The sequence below is a fragment of the Lichenostomus cassidix genome, chromosome 1Ab (assembly GCF_008360975.1).
Source record: "Lichenostomus cassidix isolate B80296 chromosome 1Ab, HeHo_3.0, whole genome shotgun sequence".
NCBI classification, from domain to species: Eukaryota; Metazoa; Chordata; class Aves; order Passeriformes; family Meliphagidae; genus Lichenostomus; species Lichenostomus cassidix.
Genome location: NC_139481.1, coordinates 9,976,059 through 9,996,506, shown reverse-complemented (window position 1 = coordinate 9,996,506; position 20,448 = coordinate 9,976,059). Strand labels below are relative to the sequence as shown.

The window sequence follows — 20,448 nt, the reverse complement described above, 5'->3', positions numbered from 1 at the left end:
CTCCCTGTATGAACTGCTTGTCAAACAGTCCCAGTTTTTGGCAGCTCGTGCTGTGTTTGTGCAGCTGGAGAGTTCACCACATGAAACACAGGGAGGTTCCTTTGCAGGATGGGGAAGGAGCAAAGGAGGTTCAAAGGTAACTGAGCAGTACTTTTGAACCTGGACATGTCAAATTTGGCTCCCATGTTGTTTTTCATCAGATTTGGTGAATACCTGCTGAATTTATCAAAAGTTGTCATCATTTAGTATGTTTGAAAAATATGCCTGTGCTTTGATTTTGATGGGGTTTTTGCTATAAAAACCTTTCTTTTCAGCATGAAAAGAGGCTCAGGCTGTTCTGAGGCTCCTGGGGAACAGGGAGCTCCTTGTGCTTTGGTGCACATGGAGGTGTGGAGAGTGGAATTCTGTGTCCAGCTGGATCAGGGACACCTTGCAAAGAGGAGGCAGGTGGAGAACTGGACAGCAGGAATTCAGTCACCTGTTTGGTCCCACATGCATCAGAGGGGAAGAGCTGCCAGGGCTGTCTTGATAAACACCAATAACAGAATATTGCTGTCACTGATTCTGTTCAGTCTCCTGGCCAGAGTTAGGTGAAACAAAAGGGAATAGGAATGATTTTTGGCTGAAACTGGATGTACACAGGGAGGTGGTGCCCCAGCAGCAGTTCTGTGGGATGATTTGGGTGTCTTGGGGTGCATGGCATTGACATTTGCTGGTGTGAATTCACACTTGGCTTGGCAACTGTCAACTGCACAAGGTGTCTTGACATTGTTTTCTTTGAAAAAAAAAAAGGATATAGAGGAGGGTAAGGTAGAGGTAACTGGCTAAAATACAGAATAAGCCAGTGAGTCATACCAGTGATTTAAACAATGTACCAGCACTTCTGGGAAAAGTACAGAAGGCCTTAAATAGTCATTGGAAAAGCTGAGGTTGGAAAATACCCAGTAGTATAAACAGACTGCTCCTATGAATGTGAAGATATGCCACCTTTCAAACCTGCTAGCTCAAGGTGGATGCTGAGCTTAGCCTTGATTTAGGAATAAGAGTTGCTGATCAAATGCAAGGGAAACACTTGTTATTAAAAAGAAGTCAGGAGTTTGGGTTGTTTTTTTTTTAACAGACTCTGCTAGAAGGGGATGCACAAACAAAACTTTTGTTCTGGGTATTTCTTGAAATGAAATGTAAGTGGGAATCAGGTAATGCAATTAATGCAATTTAAGGGCTGGTGAAGTCATGACTTGGTGTTGGAGATTATGAAGTGTCAGTGAATTCAGATTAAAGATTGGAATCTCCAGTTTGTTCAAAATGAATAAATGAATCCTTATCAACACAATGCCAGAGTCACCTTAAAAAAAAAGTCTTTAACCAGGAGAGTGAATTGTTCCATTAGTTCAGATGTGTTCTCACTCTGCTCAAGAAAATTTCTCTGCAGATGCCCCCAGTGATGCACACAAAGTGCTGCAAGGTGAAGCATTTCTCCCAAGGAGGGGACACAGAAGTGACTCTCCATCCCCACTGTGTCCTGCCTGCCTTAGGGAACACTGTGGAGGTTGTGTATGAACAGTTTCAGAAGAGTACAAATCTCACTGGGTAGTTGAATAGTTATGAAAATTATTTACTGGAATTGTGGAGTCTCTCTCTCTTTTTTTTTCTCTATTGCAAATGGGGTATTTCTATGTTGACACTCATTTCAGAACAGGCCCCTCTGAAAGATTCTTGGTAAAATGGACAGTTAAAAGCTTTTATTCATGCTCAGGGATTAATAATGGCTGTACTTCACCATGTGTGCTGTAATTCTTTTAATAGCTTCATTCCATTATCAACTATTTATTAAAAAGATTTCACCACAGATATGGGCTTTATGGAGATTACTGTGCACTATACTTAATTACCAGATGTTCAGTATGTTTACAGTATATCTGGTATTCAAGTAAACTTCTCCGTGTGAAAACCATCTAAAATGAACAGTTAAAATACCACTGTAAAGCTCTGTATTATAATAACTGGAAATGGAAATTCCAGCTGGGCAGTGTTATGAAGCTAAAACTACAAAATTTCAGTCCTACTCCAAAACAACATTATTAAACTCCAGAAAAAATGTGTTTCACTGTCTGAATTTACCTTATGCATTCAGTCCATCAGATAAACCATGTGTTTTTCATATTCTTGTAGTTAGTTTATTTCTGTCTTTCATCAAAACTATACAAACTCAACTATATGCCCTAATCTGTAACCAAACTTCAGAGTTTTATGGTTAGGAAGTTTTAAAATCGAGACATGCCAAAGCCCAGGACAAGTGCATTACATTGTCTCCATTCAATCATGTAGAATTCTTAAAATTCTGTTTTCCAGGCAATTTTTTATTACTCATTAACTCTGATCTCTTTAAATTTACCCCTTTTAGGAACATTTGACCAGTAAAGTTCTCCAAGCCTAAGGCAAATCAGTTATAAGCTCAACTCACCACCTTAAAACCAGAAACATTTTGCTCTTTGTGTGTCAAGAAGTTGGCTGATGCAGAATCTTTCTTTTTCTGATTTTGAGTCTACTTTAGTTCCTATTTTATATTACTTTGTACTGGGCTGACATTGTTTTTCACTTAAATAATCCTTCTCCTTCCCTATTATTGATTTTGGGCAATTGTAGTATTTTAGACTCCCTGTTGAGTCTTATTTAATCCTAAGCTAAGTAAGTCAAGCTGTTTTCCAGTCTTTCTATTCCTCTGGTAACATGTTTTCTGGTTTTCATCTTTGTATGAGCAGAACAGCACACAGATATTCTCATGCACAATGTCTCATGAGTACCCTTGTAATAAATTTCATAATTCTTTTTCAGGGAAACATTAATGAATTCCAATATATCTTTCCATAACTGCATCATATCAGCAATTCATAGTCAACTTGTGGTCAATTAAAACAACCAGATGACTCTGTCTTCCTCAGTTCTGCCATAAGAACGCCTAGTTTGAATCTAAAATACTCATCCCTACAGTCTCTGTGGATGAGAGCACTCTGTATTTCACTCCCTTTCTCTGATGCCACTGAACACAATGATTTCTCCCCTCCCAAAGGTGCTGCTGTGTTCCACTGTTAACATCAAATTAAGTCTTTCTGCAGTTGCCTTACACTTGCACAATTTCCCAAATCCAGCTCTGAAGTTTGAGTGATTTCATGGCAAACACTCATACTGGGATAACAGAAATACATACAGTGCTGGTGTTTTCCTCCTATGTTTATCTGCTGCAGAAAGAGCTGGACTGACCCAATTATTAATACAACCTAATTCTGTGATAACAATACTGTGTATCACTGCATTCAGCTCTGTGTTTCTGTCTCTATGTGCTTCTGGCAAGGACAGAGAGCTCCATCCTCTTGCTTCAGTGAAACTTTTTAGTCTCAACCTCAACTGGTTTGCTTTTAAACCTCCAAGCCCAACATGAGAAGTCACTGGTCTGTCTAAATCCTCTTTAATTTCTGTAAACTTTATCCTGGATCTGCTCTCAGTGGCACAGAGGGAAGTTTTCCTGTTGGCATTAAAGGGAGTGCAGCAGGACCAGGTGAGCAGGGTGATCCCACCCCAATCCCTGCAGCCCCAGCTCCTATTAGTCCTTAGAGCTGCATAAGGACATAAGGGTGAGATTTCCTCCTTTTCCTGTTGGCTTCTCATCCTCAGAATAGGCTTCTTCCCTTGCCACGACTTTATTAGAAGGGATATCACCCTAGACAGAGCGTCTAAAGGGATTATCACATAGTAAAGGCAATTACATATTTCTCAGCATGTTGCCATTATTTGCCAGTGAAACATGATAGGTTTGATCCCTGTGTTGAGTATCCTCCACTGTGACTGCTACGAGTCTCAGAGGTCTCAAATCATCTGACATTTAAAAAGATAAACAAATCAAGGTATAGAGGCTCAGCTAAATTCTTAGTAGCTTTTGTTTCAAATGTTTTAGCTTAAGGTCCTTTATTTGCTTTGCAATGGATGTGGAAGCAGTGTAAACATGCTTTGGAGGAATTATTTGTCTATATCCCAGCAGGATAACTTTTGGCTGTGTATGATTTGTGCCAGAATAATTACATCAGTAGTGAAGCAATAAAGAAAATCAAAAGTACTAAGCACCCCACCAAAGCTGTTCCCTTCAATTCTTGCCACTAGTAAGTACTTGAGACTGACTTGGTACTTTGGTCTTTCGAAGCAACATAATCCAAAGTGTTCACTACCCTTTCTTATAATGAAAATGGTGCATCTCATACTCACAGAATTGTTCCTCTAAACTCTGGGGCATCGTTTAGCTCCAGTTTGAAGTATGGTGCAAGAAGACAAAGACAGGTAACAGTATTGTGGTTGGCAGTGTTTGTATTTGTTCTGTTGGCAGGACTCAGGTGCTATCCCAACAGAACAAAAAGGCGATTTCTATTTCTGAGTTATAATATTTTTAGTTATTTTTCATGTTAGTATTGGCAATGCCAATTGACACTGTATGGGAAAATTAATTAAATTATTAATTAACAAATAAAAGCACTCTCAGGATTATGTTTTGGAGAGAATTTGAAAAATTCAAGATGAGGCTCAAAAAAACCCAGAAAAAAATGTTCTACAATGGCTTTTTGTTTGTTTTCTGGAAAACCTCTGTATTTCAAGCTACTATGAGGATTGCTTAATGTCTAGGATTGGCAAGTGTTGTTTGTAAAAGGATGCAGGTGAGCTGCTTGCTGTGCAGAAATGAGGAAGTGTGCTACTCCTGACAGGGGGCCAGGCAGGCTGGTGTGGGTATGAAATTATTGGGATACTGGAAGAGCAGTAAGTAGAAGGAGTGTTTTGAGAAGTTATCCAGGATGTTATGAGACATTTGGAAGCCCTTGTGGAGGATGGAGACTCACAGATGTGCTGCAGGATGTGAAGAGGAAGAAGCAGGGTGGAAAACATGACAAAGCACAAAAGGAAAATGGGAAGGGGAGGAAATGGAAGAGAGGAAAATGGGAAGGGGAGCTGTCAGGAGATGTGTGACTGAGGGGAGAAGAGCATAAGAGAATGAACTGGGCAGCTGCTGACTGAGACTGGCCAGAGAGGGCAGGGCAAGCAGTGAATCCCAACCCTGTGCCCAGCAAGGCTGAAGTGCAGCAGAGTTCTATTCACCCACACTATGGCAGCCAGAAACGGTGTGAGTGATGTGCCACTGAAATACCCTGGGCTTTGTCTTGTAAAGCCCCTCTTTGCAGTGCTCTCTGCTACACACTGGGGAACATTTTTAACGCAGGGCAGGAGCTTTTTAAACCAAGAATTGCTGTAATTGGTTCACCTGGAAAGAGACCCCTCTGGGAGGCACTGCCCTCCTTGCCTCACTGAGAAATAGTGAGAGATTTGCCCTTCTCTGTGTGAGCTGAGGGGGCTGTGGTGACTCACCTGACCCCAAAAGCCAAGCTCCCTGTGGCACAAATGGCAGCACAACAGGCCCTGCAATGTTTTAGGCTTCAAACCTAACCTTTAGGCTGAGGGAAACTCAGCCTTTGGTTTCCTTCCAAACTGTCAAGACTGCACTTGTATCTACAACTCTCTGTTCCCAAGGTTTATGCTGGGGAATTTCAGTTGTATGATTGCATGGAATAGCAGTTCTTGTGCATCAGTGGCTCCTTGTGGCTAGTTTTTCCCTACCTTTCTCTCTTCTCTTGTCTTGTCATGTGCTCTGGTTGCCACTCTGAAGGTCTGAGACTTCAGCTGTGGTGATGTAGCCTCGGACAGGAGCCAAGCAGCTTTTGATTTAGGTCTGGCAGCACGTGTTTTAACTAAATTGGATGTGCTGAACATGCTCATCTTGCCATGTCAGAGTTCACTGTCCTTAAGCCCGCATTCAAAACCAGAGTGCCTTGGAACAAGGCTGCCCATTTCCATACTGCTCCATTCTGCAGTCTCTTCTCTAATTTGACAATTAGGGTTAACCAACCTGAGTCATATTTATCCCTTTTGGCTTTTTGCCTCCACTCCTGAGTGCAAAGGAGCAGTGAGAGCAGAAGGCAGTCAGCATTGCTGTAGGTGAACAGGCAAGATATCAGCCTTTTCCTAGATTTTTCCCATTTGCTTTCCACAAAGAAAATGTTCTTTTCCCATCACTATTTCACTCCTTCAGAAACAACAAGCAAACAAAACAGGGGCCACGGGATTTTATTTGCTGATGGTTTGGTGGGGTTTTTCTTTGGAACTTTTGTCATCTTCCTAGTGTTTCAAAGCAGCAGCTCCAGCACAGTGTATTTAGGAGTCTTCAAAGCTGACCTCTGTAGTGCCACCTCTGCTTGCCTGGTAGGGTGACAGAGGCATTTCTGTTCTGTGCTCAGTGTAAAGGGCTCAGCCATGCAGAGCTGCCTTTGCCACAGCAGAAAATATGATGTTTTGTTCAGACTTTCCCACGAAATGTCTACAGCTGAAGCCCTGACTCACATTTGCAAAAACATTCAAAAAGCCTTGTCTAGCTCTTATTTGCTACAATCTGTTTATATTTCCTGTCAAGCACCTCACATTGTAACTTAGAAAAAAGACTTGAGCATTTGAGAGTACAAATGATAGGCATGAAACCCTGAATTCATTGAAATCAATGCAAAAACTGCCTATGACTCCTGCAGCTAGGCTCTTGTATCAAAAATGTGGTAACAATTAGGAGCAACTGTCCTCTTTGCCACCTTACAGTTCTTTTTAACACGACATCTCAAACTACTGTCTAACACATTTCAGTCTAATGCTAGACTCATTTCAACTGTTATTGAATTATACTGGACTTCAAAAAAGCTCTTCAGGATCCAGTTTTAATCCTGGATTTAGATACTAAAATCCCTATATCTATTTTTTCCCTGTAGCCTGAAAAGAACAAAGCTTCCAGTTACCTTGATAGGCTTGCATATTGAGCAACTCAGTTATTTACACAAAGACATTTCTCCAAAAGGAAATTGTATAAGCTCTGGAACTACTTTTCCACCCTGTGTTTATAATAAATCTTCCAATTATTCATAACTTAAACGTGTCACTCCTATAGGAATATAAAGTGCACATAGTCTAAGAAAGTATAGCAAATAACTGATTTATCCAGTGACACTGTTTCTTGAAATATTTTCCTTTTTGCTTTATATGGCAAGATGAAAGAAAACTATGCTAGTAGGTGCCCTGTAAACAGAATTGTTCATGAATGTAGTTTAAATTAGTTCAAATCCACACAAATTCAACACATCAGTCAAGTGTCAAAACAGCTTAATTGCTTTTTTCACAGCTTTGATCATACTTGTGTTTTATTGGACTGTTCACATTTTCTGTTACAATCACTTGTTATCTTTCCATACAGTTCTAACAAGTACTGTCTTCATCAAGATTTTTGTTGTTCAACTTCCCTTTTTCATTTTTAATCTGCTAAATGAGCATTTCCTTTCTTTGGAAAAACAAATAAATCAAAAGGGTCAATTTGCTTTTGTGTCTTGAAACAAAGCTCTTTTTGTTTTATTTCTGCTTGGTCATTTATTATCCACAGCATGTTTGATATTTGTGATAACGAATTTTACATGGAATAAATTACATGCACATCCTGATGAATAAAGCCCCTGTTACTGTGCAGTTAATAATGCTGGTTTCAAATTTTGTTAATGTCTTACAAATATTTTCAGTAATAACACATCACGCTTTATTTATATTTCCTAGGAGAAAGCTGTCCTTTAACAAACTCAGCAATTTATAAAGGGGCATGGCTGGTGTTATCCAAGGAGATTTTTAAACTTAAACCCTCCTGTTCTCAATTAAGAGGTATGACACAATTCTTTGTCCAGCTTGCCTCCTGTTGATGGCATTTACATGAAATATGGCACATTGTTTAAAGCAAACACTATAATTGTGTGTGCTTCATCAGGTCAGAGAACAATAATGCATGTGCAGTGTTCAAGACTCAATTTGCTCTCCTGATGCATTATAACCTATTTGGCATGATTTTTTCCCAGTGAATATATTAATGGCCAATCATGGCTCTGATCCAGGAAAGCTTTTAAGCATGCACCTAACCTTAAGTAGGTGATCAGATCCCTGAAACCTGCTGGTCCTTGCTGGTTTGTGCTCTAAACAAACAAGCACTTCTCTTTCCTGCCATGATCCTCCTTGTCAGGATCAGATCCAGCAGTGCTGCTCCTGTCCTGCTGTGCTGCCCTCGGGGAGGTTGGAGCCTCAAACAAGGACCAGGGTGTGTGGGAGTGCAGAAGTCTGAAAATGGCTTTTCCTTGACCAGGCAGACCCCAGCAAACACCCACTAGCCCAGAAAACATCCACCACTACATCTCCTGAGCTTGTCTGCCCTATAATCCTGACCCTAAAGCTCCTCACATTCCTGCTGCTCTCAGGTACTGAGCAACTCGCCCTCCTCATCTTCCCAGCCTGTCCTTCCCCCAGAGCCATTGCCACTCCTGTCTGAGCTACACCACATCTCTGTGATCCCCATGGGACTGCAGCTCTGCAGTCTCAGACCTCCAGTTCCTGGGGTTCATTCCCAATGCTGCTCATGGCAGTGCACAGGCAGCAGCCATGGACTATCGAGTTTTACATTAAATACATGTAAATAAATGTATCTATACAAATAAAGAGATCTATGGGGTGATTTGTGAGGTGAAGCAAAGTTATCTTTCTGCTATCTGAATATAGCACTTGATAGGGTCTAGAACCCAAACTAGAAATTTAAACTAAACCAGATCCCTGAGGAAAATGAATCCAAGATACAATCCCTCAGTGAAGGCACTACCACAATTGCTTACATTTGCACTGCTCCTTTTTCTCTAGTTAGACAAAATTAACCAAAGTTTCCCCATCATGTCCTGGTGTCATCTTCTTTTCATTTGGATATTCTCTAGTTTCCATCTTTTACATGTACCATTACAGTCAACTCTGTAAACTTTTCAGACCAGAAGTTATATTCTCAGGATGCTGGATTTGATGATCCTTATGGATCTCTTCCAGCCTGAGATTCTGATACCTCCTTTTGTGTTTACTGTATAGAGGGTTTATGTGTTCAGTGCTTTACAATTTCTTTTTTAATTGTTATGGGCCTGATAATTTTTACCTTCCTTTTTTACTTTTTACTTCCCCCTGGATGGAGGATGGAGCTGTAATACCTGTGACCTTTTCACTGTGCAGCAGAGGCAACACTTGCATTGTGTGATGGTCGAGACCTGCAGCCTACCCCAGCTATAAGTGGTGAGGATCAGGTGGTCACTTGACTCTTCCCACTGATTTCCCTTAGTTTGTTCTCTGTTTCCTCAAAGTTCAGAGGTCACACCAATTTGAGGGAAACTTTTGTCTTATTTGTAATTGTCTCTGTGTGGTTCTCTGTGATTAAAGTGTGCAGTGGACAAAGGAGAGCATGAGCCCATTTTGTGCTCTGTGTTACTTGGCTACAGAGTGAGCCAAATAAGTTGTTCCATGTGAGAGAAATTATGGAAGGAGAAGACAAAAGAGGATGACTAAAGTCAGGGGAGTTCAGATGCAAGGTGCTCTTCTCTTCGATGTATCTTTGCATCTTCAGACAATTTCACCTTCAAACTGCTCAGATGGTCAGTGCAGGAACTCAGCTGGTCAGAGGCCAGCTTTGTGAGGTTAGTGTGATCTCAGGCTCAGTTCCCTGTCTGTCAATCGAGTTCTAAAATAACTCAGGGGCCATGGTAAATACACTTTTAGAAATGACACTCGAATCTGATCAAATCCTACAGCTGGGTGTTTGCAGCAGCACTGGAGAAAATCTCACAACTGTAATAAAACAAAGTGCTCATTTCATCCACCAGATGTGGGAGATAAACATGCTTGTAAGGCCTTGCACTTAAAAACCTTCCACAGGGCAGGTGGAAGCCCATTGTTCACTATGGTTTTGGGATTTTTTTCCCTCTGGGTTCCCAGCAGAAAGGGAAGTTAACTTTTTGGACTATTTTGCTTTTACATTTGCTTGATTTCATAATGGCAGAGTGCCTCAATCACTCCCCAAATATTAGAAATCTACAATTTTGATTCCTTCCACTCCCAGGTCTATGGGAAATAGGAAGGATGTTCTCTCCAAGTTCCTCTTTATGAGTATTCTGCTGCTGTCTAGAGGTTGTGTTTACACAGTTCCACTCTGGGGCACTTGAAATCTAAAAGTCTGAGTTGCTGCAAATACAACTTATGTGTTCCTTAGGGTAATGGCTGATTTTATTTATTTTTTAATTCTCCCTGAAAATACCTACAGCACTGTATTATTTGAAGAGTTAGAGCAGTGGAACAGGGAAGAACAGGTAGAGAGCATTTATTTGAAAGTTTGTAGGTTCACAAACTGAACCTACACTTTACTTTTGGCTCTTTTTGCCAGACTGAAAAAAACAGCTCAACTAAAACAAATGTGGGGGTTTTGTCCGTCTGACTTGGGTTTATTCATGACTGAAGTGGATACAGTGGTATTCTCAGCAGGATTATACAAATGACAGTGTAAGAATGTGACTGAGGCAACCTTTACACACAAAAATAATACCTTTTACTAAATCCCAATTAGTATAGTGGGAAAACCCAACCAGATACATTTTCAGACATACAAGTGCTTTTCCAGATTGGAGGGCTCTAAAAGCCCTCAGAAAGTGCAGGTGGCTATCTCTCTGCTCTAAGTCATCCTACGAGGTTGCACAGCCTCTCCACAGGTGAGGACATGCCCTGATTTTGGAAAAACATCCTGTTCTCTTCTGCTGAGGCAGCCACGTGGAGGCAGCAGTGGAAATTGCATCCCTGGGATGTATGATGGGGCCATAAAAGCAGGTGCTGTGGGCATTGTGCCTCAGTTACACTGTGCCTTCTGCTCCTGGCAGCTCCTCTGAAGCAGAGGCAGTGGCAACAGAATTAGTCAGTGTGCAAGACGATGATGTCAGTGGAACTAATCTATTTTAGTCTATTTAATTATTGTGTTTAGCAGCCATACAGCAAAGTCTTCCAGAATCAAAAACATAGATAAAGGCAGACTGACAATTCATTAAAGTCTACCTGCTTTGGAGTACCACAGTATTTATTTCTAGGTTCAGCAATTAAGGAACGTTGATATGTAGACCATATAAAATATCTGTGTGCAGAAGCAAGAAGTCAGAGCCCAGGGTAAGGCTGGGTTCACAAAAGCCTTTGTTCCAAGTAATGAACAGACACAATGTAAAAAAACCAAAACCAACTATTTCTTGAGGATCTCTGCAATACCTAAGCATGACAAAAAAAGAGCCAAACATAGATCTTTAATTTTGCTCTACTTATCTCTTGGCTGTTGCAGCCCTATTATTTACATTATTTTAAGATTGGCTTATTAAAAATTCAAGCATAGTTAAAATGCCTAGAAGTGATTTATAGTGTCAGTCCAGAAGATTGTTGGTTGTTTTTTGTTTATCCACCTGTTTTCTGACTCCTTGAATAATTTCTCTTTCTTTAATTAAAAAAAAAAAAAAAAACAGAAAGAAAGAAAGAAAAGAAAAAAAAAAGCCAGCCTGCTGCTACTGAAACAAATAGGTACTGTAGGGCACTTGAGTCCCAGGCTTTGTTTTGCTGCCTGCATTAGGTGGGTTTAGGGGCCAGATGCACTGAACTTTGCAACAGACAGTGCTGGGACCATCTGTGCAGAGTTGGGGGGTGTCAAAGAAAGGCTGTTTGTGTAAGTCGTGGGAAACGTAGTGGCCTGCCTGCCAGTGTGCTCCATGAATTGAACTAATTGAAGATTATACTCTAGAGCTTGCCGTAGCTCAGTGAGAGGATAATCCTTCATCAGCTGCAGTCGCAGCCAGTAATTGGTGCTTATTACAGGGAGGAGTTCCCCCGCAGTGCTGCAGAAACTGAGAGGCTTTAGTGTTTAATTACTGTCTTTCAATAGAGATGGGAGGAAGGGAAAAAAAGGCCAGAGTAAGAAAGTCCGGGAGTAAGGGGAGGGGCAGCAAGTGTAATGCAATTTCTGATAGTCTAGGCTAGACATTTAACAAGTGAGAGCGCCTTTTGTGTGAGAACACAACATTCTGGCATGGATAATGAACTTCTGTTGTTTGTAATTAACCCCCGCGTCACCACAAAGCCTTTGTCTGGCTTATTGTCTTAAACGGATTGTTTTCCACACCTCCAGCGCAGCTGAAAAGACTTTAAAGGCCTGACTTGCCACATTCATGACAACCTCACTTTTGAAAAGGTGTTTTGGTGGGGTGGGTTTGGTTTGGTGAGTCTTGTTTTATTTATTTTTTATTTATTGCAGCCGTGAGCATAGGCAATACTCCCATTTGTCTCTGGCTCCATATTCATATTGGAAGCTGACGAAGAAGAATGCATGGCCATCCAAACACACATGTATGAAAAGGCAATTGAATGATTCTGGACCTCTAGAAAGTGAAAATGTTATTGATTTAGCTAAAAAGAGATGCACAAGGGTTTTATTACTGGGTTTTGGATTTCCCTGATAGAAAATTCTCCCTTAGGTTAAAACTGATGTTATATCATAGACCTGGAGTCCTCATATGTGCAATTTCTTCCTTTCCAGCCAGTTTTCTCTTACCCCAATTCCTTGAATATTGTTGTTAAATAAATGAGTCTTATTTGGGGAGCTGAGTCACTAATCATCCACATTACAGTTTGTGTAAAGAGTTTCTAAATGTTAATGATGTTGAAAAACAAAGATGCAATTTAAGCAAGGCAATCTAACCCCATTTCCCCAGTTTAAGTGTTGGGGATCCAATGGGCAGCTGTCCATCTCACTTGTGTGGTGTGTGCTGCTCCTGCAGGTGCTGTGCTGAGCCTGCACTGGCTCAGGGATGGGGCAGCAGCATGATTGCCTCAGCACAACCGTGGCCCAGAAATGGGAATCCTCACCAGACAAGGGCTGGGGCAGAAGGCAAAGGGGATTCATGCCCCAGACACAGCAGTGCACTGCTCTGTGCTGCTATCATTTATTTGTTGTGGCATCCCTGGAATGGGGCAACCCTGCTCATTCATTTCAGCACCAGCACAAGGTTTTAAAGTTAGCTCCATTTGCCTTCTGCTGGTGTAAATTGCACAAACGGAAGTTTGTTTCTTTCACCTAAGTCTGCTAGGAAAAAAGTACAACAGGCTAGCATTGTTTGATGTTACAGAAGATAAAAAGCATGCCTGCTGCTAGAAAGGTCTTGCAAACCTCATTTATATATGTTTGTCTGTCCACAGATTGCTCCCTTTCTGCATATATGGAGAATGGGGGAGAGAAGAAGGTATGGCACAAGTAGGAAAGTTAGGAATTAAATGCAACTATTAAGTAAAACAGTATCATTGTAAAATACATACATCTTTCCAGAGCGTACTTCTAACACTGTGTATTGTGAATATGTTTCAGTTTTAAGCTTGCATGCTTTTTTTATTGTGTTTTTTCTTCTACACACAGCCAAGTACTCAACTGTCTGCTAAGACCTAGGGACTTCATTAGAATGTAAGTATGCATTCAAATTCATTAGATCTCTAGACTATCCATTAATTATTTTCCTTGTGGCATCAGATAACTAGCAAATAGCTGGGAAAAGTCACCATGCCATGAAAAAAATCCCCACCTTCATTTTATAAATAGCCATAGGGAGGTATAAAAGCTGTCAAAATAAGGAAATGGATCAAGAATTCACAGCACAATTTTTTTGTACCAGAAGCAGAAACACAACCAGCAGCCTTTCTGAAAAGAAAGAAGCTCTTTATTTGTCTCTTGTTGCTGAACACAGGCAACAATAATGACCTAAATGAGACCTGCTGAGTGCAAACAGAAAATAAATGCATAGTGGGTTTCTAGCACCAGCCACTCTCAGATGTTTAATTGGAAAGTTTTAAATGCACAGTTACCATTTTATTTTAACAAAATAGCATTCACAGACTCTTACCTATTTCAAATATTTTTTGTTAACTACAAATATCCATACCCACCAGTGTTTAGTACACAAATAAGGTATCAGATATATCTGGGAGATTTTATTCCTTTAGTGCAGTGAGGTGGAAGGATAGGAAAAGATACCAGTACACCAGGATCTGTTTCTTTCCAATCTTTTTCCCAAAGCTGTAGGAAAAACACTGTAATAGCTGCAGTTCTTCACTGTCCAGAAGGCTCTGTAGTGGCAATAATCATATAAAGATTGAAGGAAATGTGACTTAAAATTGATGCCACAAGGAGGCAAAAAACCAAACAAAACCAAACCAAAAAAATTTCTTGAGCAACATGAATCAGTTTAACCTGGGAAGACTGAGCAGGCAGATAAACCATAATATGGCAAAATTGGCTAGAAAGGATTAGCAGAGAGGAAGCAGAGCCCTGCTCAAAGCAAGCAGGCTGGAGTGAGGCTGAGCAGGAACCTACCTGGGTCTGCTGGGCAGCTGATGCCTCAGACAATCTCTCACCAGAGACAATATTTTTGCCAGTCTATCCTCCATCTTTTTATCCTTTTATCTTTTTCCTCATGCCAGCCAAGAGAATCTTGAAATATATATAGATATGTCTGTGTGTGTATGTGTCATTTATGTTTATAATACATATAACTTTAATAACTTGAGTTTTGGAAACAATTTAATCTAATTGCAGCAATAATAAAGGATGGAAAAATTAGTCTATTCCCATACTAAAAGAGCATAAATGGTCCTTTAAAAGTATCTACAGATAGATAAAATAAGTATCTTTACAAACTATTTAGGGAGTGTTAGCCTTTGGGAAAACAACCTTTTTTCAAATTTATTTATCCTGTTTAATGGAGATGCTTTGCAATTTTTAAATACCTAAATGTTTTTGTTCAAAATCCAGGAAACTTGTAATGGGTAGATATTGCATAACTTGCAATGCCTTCTTAGACTTCAAAGTTTTAGGAATTATAAGTTGCTAGATGAAAAGAAGCAATATTCCAGTTATGAATTGTAAGTATAATAAAGAGTAGTAATGATTCTTGCCTTGCCTCAGGCAGGCCTCAGACCAGTCTTGTTGGAGCAGTTTGTTAAATCCATGGCAATTGCACTATTAAGCTGAGTTACACTCAGGCAAGAGCAAACTTTAAATAAAGGGCGTAATTACAGTTTGTTCAAGCAAAACTGACTGGAACAGGGCAGAATAGACAGATTGGCTCATGGACATGGAAGCTGCATGTTTGTCTTAGCCCCTCCCCTGAACTGATAGAAGATGGAAATGTCACCTCTTTAAACCATGTGTTTTTGATTATTATTTCTAGTTTAAATGGTTGTAGAGAAAAAAGTTGAACCAAACTTTGACTTGTTTCTGAACACAGAGGTAGTAATTAAAAAAGCATCTAAGATATTTATTTTTGCAAATGCAATTCTTTTAAAGTCATCCTATTTTGAAGACTTGACTGGCACTTTTGAGTATTTACAGTTGGTAATGCCAGAAAACTCTGAGGCCATGTGAAGCCACTTCAGCAGGTCAAAAACATGCAAACTGGGATGATGTGTCACCCAGGAAGTTCAGGGTTTGGTAAGTGGCCTCACTTGTTTTTCTCCCTGATTGTGAACCCTTGATGTGCCCCAAAGCAAATTCCTTTCTCTGGACACTCTCCTTGTCCATGTGCTCACAACCCTCTAGCTGAGAATTGCATTAAATAGTGTTCATGTTGCATGGGTTTCTTCATCTTTTTTCTTTAAGGCCTTAAAACTGCATCTTCTTTCAGTGGCACCAAACCTGATGGGGTTTTTTTTTTCATTCATTGTCTGCTTGCTGCCCTGCAGTATGTCACACCAAACACCTGAACTGGGCTCTACCACATCTGGCTGTGAGCTGCTGGTGCTTTCAGAGCTTCCACAGCACACAGGAAGAAACAGAAAATCCTCCAACCTGGTTTAGAAGTTCATAAGAAGCATAACTGCTCTTCAGTAATGCCCTCTGATTCACTTCAAAGCTGCAAAAATGCAGTTTAACCTTTTACTGGCATTAGACCCACAGTTCTTCTGAGTGATTGTCCAACAAATGAAGGGCCTTGTGTGTAAAGTCCTTGTACACCAAAGAAACAGTAGGATTTCAACCCATGAGTAGTGTTCAAAATTTACTATTTATTCATGAGGATGTCTTACAGGTCATAAACCAATTTTTTGCAAGAAGTCAGAAAACATGTGAGGGGAGATCTGTTGCTACCAGTAAAGCAGCAGTGTATAGGATCAGTCTATCAAAATTTATTAAGTGGTTTTAAAAGATCCCTTCCTCCTGAAATAATTACTAAAATTGTAAGGAAGTCACTGCTTTCTAATAAACATGTTTATTTTCACATACATACATACATACGTACACACATACATATATATACATAATTGTGACATATTACTTTAAATTAGTCTGGCTAGTTTAATTCTATGAATTTTCCTGGACCATTGCCTTAATCTTCATATTCCCTTTGGCTTACTGACCCCACAGTCAGAAATTTCTGTTTGTAGTGACTGCCATGTTTAAAGAATATTCTACTGAGTTTTTGCCTAATTTTTCTGTAATCAGGAAGGGTCAGTGAACTACTTCTACTAGTATGAAATATCAGCAGAAAAAAAAAATCAGAAAAAAAGGTCTGGATAACATTTCAGGTAACCAGAACTGAACTCTTAGTACAAATTCATCCACAGGGCAGGGAGATATTAATTCCAAGCAGGCTGAAGTCCTGAGCCATGAAGGTTTGGTTGAGCATGGATTTAGACTCTGGCTGTAGACTTCAACACAGCAATACAAAGGAAAGTTACACTGAACTTCAGAGGCTCACAGTTTTGATCTCCTTGATTGTTTTGACTGGATAAAAGAATCAAGCGTTTGGGATTACAGCACTTAACTCTTTTAAGATTGGTTAAGAATTTACGGCTTATTAACCAATTAATGTTTCTTTAAGCTCTTAGCATGGCTGGGCTACTCTACATTCCTAAGGAGACTTAAGCATCGACAATGTCTTAGCATAGTTAAGATTTCTTCCCTCATTAAAAAGACTTAACCATGTGAAGGTTCCTTAAGCATTTAATAAAGTTTACATGCACTGTAGTTGTTCTTGATTTCCTTCTTGATTTCTAAACAAGCAAAATCAGAGCAAAGAATTGTGCAATATGAATTTGAGAGATCGAGCTCTCACCTGAGACTCTCAAGAGGTGAAGTTAGCCTCAAAGATAGCTCAGGCATGATGACTGATTGAGCATTTCCTTTGTGGAACGAAACCTTCTTCAAGTGGTTCTGGCTATGCCACCCGAGAGAATTCTTCTGCATTGACAAGTCAGTAGTGCCTCGAATTATTGAAATTCCTGACCACAGAGCCTCTAATTTTTTAACTTAGAATTTGTTTTTATTGTGTTCATATATGTACCCTAAGTTAATAAAATATTCATTAGTTTATGAACATATTACTCCAACAGAGTTAAGCAAAACCTAACTTGTACACAGGTCAATAAAGCCTTTGGATGAAAGAGTTCTAAGCCAGGACAGATTGCCCAATGGCACCGAGTCCTTTTTCCTCTACTTCAGGGTATTTTGTCAAATCAGTAATAAAGGTTTATTTCAAATTTGCAAATATGCAAAATAAAGACTGTGCATCACTTAAATTAGATCTTCCATGTGTAGATCTTCCATGCACGTGAGGAGAAAAAAGAATAAAATTAAGATTGTTCATTTTGGACTAGTTGAGCAAGAAAGAAAACCACTGTTGCCTAGTTTATCCTTAACTCTTCTTTAAAGCATCAAGATTGACATGAATGAGAATTGTATTTGTTCAATTGAAAAATTCTAATTCTACTCCTAATGATTATAACAAAAGTGCAGTAACCTGTATGATTCACTGACATTTCTTCCAGATGAAAAGATAGGTCTATCTATCCATAATGGAAATTGGGATGGTTTTCAGAGATCCTCTGATATATAAAACACTATTATTGCTGCCACAAACTAAAAACTCTGCACTCTTTCCTTTTTATGCAGGACAGCTTTTGAAGGAGGTGAGGACAAATTATTTTTTGAGGCAGTATTTCATGGAACATGTAGTTTCTCTCCTTTCTTCAGTTTATTTTTCTGGTGTGGGTTTGTGGTTGGGTTTTTTGTTTTGGGTTGGGTTTTTTTTGTTCGTTTGTTTGTTTTTGGTTTTTTTTATATATTGTGTTACTTTGAGAAGATAATTTTTTAAGGTACTTTTATTCACTCACAGAGTCTAACAGTTTCATGTAAACACAAGTACTCATTCTCATACCCAACTAAGTAACAACACGGGATGAAAGTCACAGGTAATAAGAATCCCTCCTTTGCAGCAGTCACCCTTCCAAGGTCCTCCTTAAACTGGCTGGTCTGCCAAACAGCTTGCTTCATAGGAACTACCTGAGGCTAAAAACATTCACAAATGTCAGAGGCTGAATTAAAGGTTTCTGAGCTTCAAGAGCTCATAGCTTTATTACTGCACTTTATATGCCTAAGCTGCAATTTCCAGTCACTTCAGCTCCAGCTGTGACAGCTCTGCATCCCCTCAGATCACAATCTTGAATCTCCAGCCAGAAAAGAAGCATCACCTGGTTAGGTGTCTAGCTGTGGAAAGGATCATTATTTTTTCCTCCCACCGTACAGGAGGACATCTACAGCAGAAGCAGATGTAGTTCTTTATCCTCTAATTTCCATCACTTCTCCACAGCATGTAAACTCTGTGGCTTTGCCCTGAACTCAAGGCCTACAAACTACCCCCCTCCATTCACAGTTTTCTTTTACCACAACACCCCTGACATCTTCAGTTTCCAAATATTGTGGGTGATGTTACAGCCTGCAGGGATCTCTACCAGCTGTCCTGGTGCCATCTGAAGTGGAATGTGAATAAGCACCAATATGTGGCACACCTTCAATGGTTCAGCAGGATGTTCACTTTTACCTATTTGTAACAGAACAAAACAGATGGAATCTTTCAGAGGAGCATTTTGTCCTTGAACCAAAAGTGTTGGTGATGGGCAGGCCCTCAGCAGCACTGGGAGCTCTGAATCTGGAGAAAACAAGTGGCTGATGTCATAGTTGCATCTCTCTTTATATGGATTGTGCCTATGATTTTGCCATATGTGCCTATGTTTCCATATGAGGAGGAAACATAATGGCTTTTTATGGTTTTTTCACTTTGACCAGCAATGGTTCCAGTATTTCCACATGCAAAAGCAAGTTTTCATGAACTTGTGTAGAAACATACCCCAAACCTCTTGAACCCCAAAGCGTTTACTGTAACCCCTAAACTGGGACAGCTTTGGCTGCTATTTAGAAGTTGTTTCTCATGGTCTACACTAGATCTGCAAGTAGTTCATTTGTTGCTTGCAAGTCAAAGGTGGGGGGATGGCAGCCAGATATCTGTTCCACTGACAACAAAGGCCTTCCATCTGCACCAGAGGCCTTTGAAGAAGACCAGGAATGCTCTGGAGTGATTCTGACCATATGTTGTCCCTGAGAAGACACCAGAGTCTGCTAAGCACAAAAGAGATTAAAAAAACATAATGGTTGTGCCAGGACTTTGTGGATTATGGGAGAAAAGCCAGCCAAAACTCCAAAACAGGAAGCAACTGCAACTTACACAATGCCAAAACCAAGCTCAGGTGAGGTGGAATTTTGTTCATTCTTTATGACCAACCTTTACACAAAGTTTGTTGTCCATCATGAATCTGGCAATTCTGCTCATCTTTTCTCTCACGGTTTATGAAGATGAATATCTCTGTGCATTTGAAAGGCTTATGGCAGGACAGCCCTGCCTCTTGAAATCATTGGGCTATCTAAGTTGGAGATGCTACATGTGTGTCATACAGGAGTTGTTGAGCATTGCAGTCTTCCCTTGTCCCTACAGACTCAAACACTACCAGTCTAATGCAAGTTTCTCTTCCCACTGACTTCCTTTCTCTGTAGGCATTGCAGCTGCAGCTGCAGGGCATGGTCTTGTTCTTCTGATTCCTAAATTCATCAGCTTCCTCCAGTGTGTTGGCAGCAGCAGGTCGCCAAAGGACTGGAGAGACAGATACCATGTCTTCTATTCACAAACTCCCCCCAGTAATGCCCAAGCCAGAGATGGAAACCTTCTCAGTGTGGAAGCAATTGCCAATGATTATGTGCTGCTGGAACTACACTCCAGACTTGGGGCAAGAGGACTCTAACTCCACATCAAATTGCAAAGAGCCATTGCCTTCCCCTGCAGTATGTCTGGTCCTTAGGTCACCTTGAAATGATATTTTATGACTCTATTAGCAATTCCTTCCCAACTCTTTTTTGCAGCTTCTTCTGCCTCCTTCTTGCACTGAGCTGGCAATGGGTTTCACCTCATGCTTTGTGGTTTTGGAGTAACAGAGCAACACAACAGAGTGTCTGGGGGCCAAGGGCTTGCAGGAGCAACATGCCAGGATCATCTGTGGAGCTCTTGGGCCTGAATATATACTGCACATATCAGAATTGCATGGGACTGATCTCAGCCCATCAGGCAGTTCTTCACCATCTCACGTTGCAAT

The 20,448-nt window shown here is 40.3% G+C and overlaps 1 long non-coding RNA gene across 1 annotated transcript; it reads left to right on the top strand.

Moving 5' to 3' along the window:
- The first annotated feature begins 13,180 nt into the window (after positions 1-13,180).
- LOC146442917 (uncharacterized) lies at positions 13,181-16,537 on the top strand. Its single transcript, XR_014849423.1, has 4 exons — positions 13,181-13,226; positions 13,397-13,441; positions 15,365-15,463; positions 15,715-16,537. It is a non-coding gene; the product is annotated as an uncharacterized LOC146442917 (long non-coding RNA).
- Positions 16,538-20,448: the final 3,911 nt, after the last annotated feature.